This window comes from Barbus barbus (genome assembly GCF_936440315.1).
Source record: "Barbus barbus genome assembly, chromosome: 46".
Lineage (NCBI taxonomy): Eukaryota > Metazoa > Chordata > Actinopteri > Cypriniformes > Cyprinidae > Barbus > Barbus barbus.
This window is the reverse complement of record NC_136724.1, coordinates 16277908-16285898: the sequence shown is the minus strand read 5'-3', so window position 1 is coordinate 16285898 and position 7991 is coordinate 16277908.

Here is a 7991-nt window from a genome sequence, read left to right as displayed (position 1 = left end):
GCATTTCCACATCCTCTTACTCAACATGACACAGACAGCAGTGTGAGTGTAGACTGTGACATTTCGCTCCCTTCCTGTCAGCTGAGGGGAGGCCTGCGCTTGTTGCTAATTGTGTCTCTCTAAGTGGCAGCTAAAGCTCCGTTGTGCCATTTTCAAAATGTGAAATGTGCTCAGCTGACAGAAATACATCTTAATCATTTAGCTCTGATACACCTACTTGTCACACTTTTTACCCCAATGAATATTTTACAGGGTAGGTTTTGTGTATTTTTTATATACATTATAAGCACATATGATTAAATTTTGACAACAAACATTTTTTGTTATTATTGCCATAAAAAGGTCATTTAACATACAATTGACCTAAATGGGAGGGCATGTTTTCACACTGTATGAAATCATTCTAATATGCTGATTTGGTGCTCAAGAAATATTTCTTATTAATATCTGTGTTGAATCAGTTTTTGCTGCTCAATATGTTTGTGGAAATTTTCGAATGCTTAAAATTGTAATTATTTCATTATTATTTGCTCTAATTACATATAATTTTAATATTTTCTGTTTTGAAACGCACTAGTTTGTGATTTCAGAACACATGCTGAATGTCATAGAATACCAGCACGACAGCAGCCATTAAGCCTTATTACTGCGGTTAAACACACCTGATACAGTTAATCAAGTCATTACGGCTTATTTGAAAACTACATGGTATGTATGTTGGAGCAGGGTTAGAACTAAACTCTGTAGGGCTGCGGCCCTCCAGGAACTGAGTTTGACACCCCTGCTTTAGAAGAATTACTACACAACCGATGTTGTCCCCCATTCCAGAATTATACCAGATAGATATTAAAAGAGGAGGGGAGAAGCAGATGATCTTTATGCTAATGGTGGCTTTGGGGCTCAGTGATTGGGTTAAATCATCTTGATTCATAAGTAATCTCACACAGGCTACATTGCATTGTAAAATGAAGTGTTTAATTTGAGCCTGTTCTGATTGCATGCATGTAGGTTATGCTGATTGGAAATAAAGCATCATGTTTTTGCCTTTTTGACCTTCTAGAACAATAGAAGATCTGGTGCTTTAAAGCAATAGTTCACCCAAAAATGTTAATTTACCCTCAGGCCATCTAGGAGATACATGAATTTGTTTCTTCATCAGAAGAGATTTGGAGAAATTTTGCATTACATCACTTGCTCACCAATGTATCCTCTGCAGTGAATGGGTGCCGTCAGAATGAGAGTCCAAACAGCTGATAAAACATCACAATAATCCACAAGACGCCAGCTCATCAATTAACATGGAGTGAAATGAAAAGCTGCAATTTAAGAAGTCAATATTATAGATGGAAGACTCATGGTTTATGTTAAATGTTTAAAGTTAAAACATCTTGATGATGGATTTATTACAAACACGCAGCTTTTCACTATACAAGATGTTAATTGATGTACTGGAGTTACTTGTGGATTATTGTGATGTTTTTATCAGCTGTTTGGACTCTAATTCTGACGGCACCCATTCACTGTAGAGGATCCATTGGTGAGCAAGTGATGTAATGGAAAAATTTCTTCATAGCTATTCTGAGGACAAACATCTTGGATGACCTTAGAGTGACTAAATTTTCAGTTTTGGGTGTACAGTATGTGATCTGAAACATCTGTAATGTAATAAGAAGACCTTTTTTAATCTTTTTTTTTAATATAAAAAAAAAGGAAAGAAAATTAATTGCAAAATCTAAGTGACACCGATGCTTTAAAATGACTAAAAGCTTAGCATTTCAAACTTTCAGTGCTGTATTGCAGAATATGACAGACTCTACTGCGTGTCTAGCGTCCTTTGTGAAATTTAAGCATGTGGCGGCTTGTCTGGAGCGTCCCTCAGACCGCACTGTACATGAGTGACAGGTGTCACCTCAGCGACTGTGACCTGTATGCGTGAGAGAGAGTGGTTCGATGGAACAGTGTATGCAGAGGAGTTCTTCCACTCTGTTTTGCTTTGCTTCACCTGACAGCGCTGCCACGTATTGTCAGTTGGCATCAGCAGATGACTGACAAAAGAGCCTCTCCACTGTAGACAGATTCACCGTCTGTGGAGGGGAGGGTGACATGGAGTCCGCTTGCGCAACACTCTCTTGTTCCACATTTGAGAAAAATGGGTACCCAATGGCAGGTTTATGAGATGTATGCTCTAAAATGACTCAATAACTCATTTTAAAATTATCACATTTATGATTTGGTGTCATTTTTGGAAAAAAAAAAGTAGTTTGTTTATATCTGAAAAAAAAAAAAAAATCCACTTGTTACATGAATAAATTTATCCAGCTCAAGCGGAATCCAATTATGCATTATAAACTGGAGTTGTGCGGGAGCTTATATAGTCAGCCCCGTTTAGCAGATGGCTAGTCAAAATGGTGTTTCATCCCTAGACTTGGAATCATGGAAGGACCCTCCTGCTTCCAAACTCAGAGCGCTCGCCACAAATCGAGGTGCTCGGCATAAACAACACTGTCACTTTAATATTTGCCCTTTTGGTGACGGTGCCCATAAACCTGACTCCATTCCAACAACTTGACTTCACAAATGGAAAAACAGCATCTGTTTTCCTGCAGCTTCACATATGGCTGTGATTGTTGCTCATATGAGATGAGGCAGGTAGGCCGGCGACGGGGGTCCCAGAGCATAGCATGCGACTCTGGGGACTCGGCTGGGTTCTGCTGTGAACGGCGCTCGGTCCCTGGCCAGATGAACTTGCATTGACAATGAGGCCAGGCAGAAAAAGTCATACCGTTAGGGGTCCTGCAGGGGCCTCGCCCTGTGGGCTGGAGCAGATTAACAGATGATCATTGGTTATGCCAAAACTACTTTTAGTTGATTGATCTTTCCATATTTCTTTGATTGTCTGTGCCATCTATAAGACTGTCTATAAGATGGAGATGGTGCTAATAAATGCAACACAATTATTATTATGATTATTTTGAGGTTTTTTTTTTTTTTTATCTAAAGGGTAATTTTTTATCTGATCTATCTATCATCTCTCTGTCTATCTATCTATCTATCTATCTATCTATCTATCTATCTATCTATCTATCTATCTATCTATCTATCTATCTATCTATCTATCTATCTATCTATCTATCTATCTATCTATCTATCTATCTATCTATCTATCTATCGTTCTATCATCATTCTATCTATCTATCAATCATTCTGTCTGTCTATTGTTTTATCATTTTATTTGTCTCTCTGTCTATCCATATATCTATCCATCTAGCTAGCTAGATAGACAAACTAATGGACATATGGACGGATAGACAGATAGATCTACTTGCCTGTTCTTATATGATTACTCATCATCGTCATAATCAAGGACCCTGCTGCTGCACAGCCTTCAGAGGGTCACTGGGGAATCTGTGACCACTCAGCAGATAGTGATTTCAGAGCCACACAGACTTGCTTTGTTCTTATGCAAATATAACCCAGCCTCTCTATGATCTACTGCTCAACATGTCATGCATGCACAAAATACACAAACACTGGTGTCTACATAGTCATTCATTATTGGATGTACACAAACTCGAACACTGGCGCTCAGCAAATGATTAAATAGTCTCAAACTCCCGCTTTTGGCATCGAGCACATCTGATCAGGAGAAAAAAAGAGAAAAAGTACTGGTAATGATTGCTAATTGCCTTGTTAGTATGAAAACAAAGCTGTACTTTTTTGCTTCAAGGGCTAAATTACCAGCAAATAAACGAGTGGAAAAAATTGCGTGAAGGAAGCTGGTTTTACACGAGCATCTGCAAATGCAGCTGGTGTGCGATCTGGCCTCCTCTCCTCCTTCAAGAATGGAGAATGCCAGACGAGGCTTCACCCGCATTTAAACTGCGAGCAGCATGATGTGACGTTAGGTCGTTAGGTGATGTTAAACTATAGGTCGCTCGCATTATAATCGACAAAACTGTCTACAGTACAACAGCAATCTAGATGGGAAATAACTATTTAATTTTGTAGATAAATTTCATTCGACTGCAGTATGCAACTAAAGCTTTGTCCCAAATGACTGCTCTGCTTCTTCAATGACACTTTTGCCAAACTAAAGAAAAGCACATGCAATATGTATATTATATTATACTTTTTTTAATTTATACATATATATCTATTATATCAAATAAAAGTTTTTAATTCCTTATCATCTTTAAAAGATTTAAACAAACTCACTTGAGCTCCACTATCTTTACTTATTTGCATGTTGAGTGTCGCTCATATTGCCTCAAATCACCCGCAATTTAAAATGTTCACTTTTATAATTGTGATATTGATTTTATTGAATTAAACAAAGCTGTCTGCTGTCTATCATGCATTGAAGACAACTTTGTTGATTACAGTGTGAGCAAACTAGTTTTTTAGCACCATTTGCTTGCGGTTTAGACATGGGTTACTTATAATAAATGCTCTCATCAGCTTATCTAATGGTGAAAAAGTGAAACTGACAGCATATTTTTCCATTTTACGATTGTGAGCAGTTTCCTACCACCTTTCTTAGATTTGTTCTTTGTAGAAATGTCCCAAGATGTGTCTATTTATTCTTTTTGTACTGGTTTTTCGCTGATATATATAGGATGCTGAGACATGGATTAAAGTTTATGAATGCACAATAATGATGCCTACAAAATAGCACCTCTGGATATTTTCCTTTTTCTCCTGGAATAATGCTGAATTTCCAATGCAGCTGTTAACATGATTAAAAGAGAGCGAGAGAGAGGGAAAACACAGCTCTATTCCTTGGAGAAATGCATGTTTATACCAGCAGTCACCTGTCACAGCGGAGCCCAAATGAGATTCAGCAGCCTATTGTCCCAATCAGCATTTTCCTTCGTTCTAAATGCTCCCCAGAGACAATCATTATTACATGACATGCTCTTCATCGTGGATAAACGGTGCTTAGAGTGCCAGGCCCGTCTGGGGTAGATGGACAGCTCTGGACCCGAAAAATGAAAGGCTCTGCAGCTTCATTGACATTTTAATCAAAAACAGTTAGCGAGGAATCACTTGCTTGTGGGAGGGCTTTGTATTCAAGCATATTCTCAAAATTCACTGGCTGCATCACACAACCTTCTGACAAGTAATTTACCTGCTGTCACTGGGATTGTGGGTGTCACCAGGGCTACCTGTTGTGATGGGTCCTTCTGAGGCTGGGCACGATAAAAAGAAGAGAATAAAGGGGGACAGATTGAATGGTCAAAAAGTCTGGGGCGCAGCATGGAGTCGCAAGCAGATTGGGGTATTGTAGATGGCCTTGACTTTGATGACTTTAATGGATGGGTGGATACTCAATTAAATTGTATTTGGTTTTCTGAGAGGAACCAGAATTTTTTTGCCTAGCCAATAATATTTGTACTGGTTTTCTCAACCATATTGGTTACAGAAAGTATTTTTAAGCCTGTCAAATCCTCAAAATCCTAAATAATTTTCAAATCAATGAATCTAATTAATTGCATATTGAATTCATTGCATTTGGCTCAGACAATTCCCACATTATATTATTGTGAAAAAAATTCACTCAGAAATCGCTAATAAATTGAACAATTATTTAGAAAGAAACTGCAAGTAACACATTGAATTAAACATGATATTTTTAAGTTGACAGACTGAAATCGTATCCAGAAATCTTTTTATTTACAATTTTGGAAAATCTTTTTTTTACAGTGTAGACAAGTAAAGCAATATAATTTCTTTTATAGACTACATCAGGGGATATGATTAATTGTGTTAAGCTTTTATCACTTCATTTTTATTATATATTATTTTAAGTGTTTAATATGAATGATTTCACGTATGTCTCTAGAGATGAAGAAGCTTTTAAATTGTTCGCAGAGTTGGCTCCCATTGCAATTGATAATCTTTTATATTTTAAGGTCAGGTTTTTTTGTGCTGCAGGAACAAGCATTAAGATGTGTTATATTCTTAAGATCTCTTGAGACTCTCAGCATCATTCATTTACTTGCTCGTTGGTTGGCACCATTTTTACTTGTCACTGTTTCAATATTCAGGCGACGAAATATGCATTTCCAACTGTGGAACAGTCCAACCAAGTATTTGCATAAATGTTGAACGAACAATTTCCACCTCGTGAAGGTTATTTTGACTCCTTTTGTCAGATTTAATGTCCTTCGCGAGTTGGAATGTGCAGACGATATTGGGCACGTAAAATGAAAACATTAGCATTGCTGTTAAATAATTCATGGTGTTCTGAAGCCCCTGAGTAAGTTTAAACATTGCAGACAACAATCCTCATACCCGATCCCATACAACTAATTGTAAAATACACTCCATTGGGTTTTAAAGATGTTGTCACAGACTTTTCATTAAACATTAATGTGCAATCCCAGTGATTTCATGCTATCCCATTTTTATATCTCCCTTTTAATGGCACTCTCCGAAAAACATTAAACTCATCATAAATCGCTTAGTAATAATGATGGTAAGGAAAAATCCTGTTTCAACCTGTCACAAGTTGATCTATGTTGAGCGGTGCAGACAGTCTTGATTCCAGCTCTAATGAATTACACCCTAACATTAGGTGACAGAAGAATCTAGAAATAGAGATAAAACCTGAATTTCTTTTATCCCTCCCAAATTAAGTTTTTTTTAATAACTACAATAAATGAAGCAACAACACAATGCTAGACCAAAAAACTATTGTTTTTCAGCAGGTCTCTCCAGGTAATATAGACCTCCTTGTTATTTAGTGCGAGTGGCCTATTAAGGTTATAATCTGAGGAATTATGTTCAGTTTCCGTTTCTTTGCATTCAACACTGTATTGAATCCAGAACCTGGATGCTTTTAGTAAATCAGAGCATATATTTATGATTAGTCTTATGAATCAGTTCTTTTTATTAAATCAAAAACATATAGCTTGATCAGTGTATTCTGAATCCTGAACAAATTATTCACAAACAAACATATACAACAAACATATAGCACAACCATTGTATCTGATTCCCAAATGAGTGACTCTTATGAGTCGGTTCTTTTTATTGAATCAAACAAATATAGCATGACCAGTGCAGTCTGATTCCCAAATGAATGACTCCTAGGAGTCAGTTCTTTTTACTGAATTTAATACACACACACACACACACAGCATGACCAGTGTAGTCCAATTCCCAGACGAATGACTCTTATGAGTCAGTTCTTTTTACTGAATCAAGCAAATATAGCATGGCCAATGTAGTCTTATTCCCAAACAAATCGCTCTTATGAGCGAACCAGCTCATAAGAGTGATTTGTTTGGAAATTGTTCCTGAAACTGTCACATTCAGTATGGCTTACAACTTATTGTATTTTATTGTTCTTAAAGCTCACTGACAGATTGTTCCGCAATGGCACTGCATTTTCAAATACTTAAAGGGATCATCGGATGCCCATTTTCCACAAGTTGATATGATTCTTTAAGGTCTTAATGAAAAGTCTATAAAATACTTTGGTTAAAAAAATTCTCAATGGTAGTGTAAAACAACACCCTTTTTACCTTGTCAAAAACACAGCAAGCCATTTCAGTGCACGTCCCTTAAAATGCTAATGAGCTCTGCTCACCCCGCCTCTATTTTCCGTGGGGTGACGAGGCAGTCTCATGAGACTGTAAACTTTAGCTGCATTTAGCCGCGAAACTGGCTAACTACACATTATTAGGAAAAACGATTTGCAAAGATTCATAATAAAACCTTCTACTCACTTCTTCTGTAGGTGAAGCTGGATCATGAATGATTCACACAAACATAGACACATTTAGGTAGATAGGGGGGCACATTCCCTTCAGAAATAAACGTAATCTACTGCGTCTTCAGCGGCTCAGATATCGAGAGTAAATGATGACTGCTATGTTCATTATTACATCCAACAGCAAAGCACCTCAATCGCTTAGGAGACAATCTTGTCTTATTCCTGCTCCAGCGTTGAAACAATGGCGGACTGTTCACAGCTCACTCAGGGC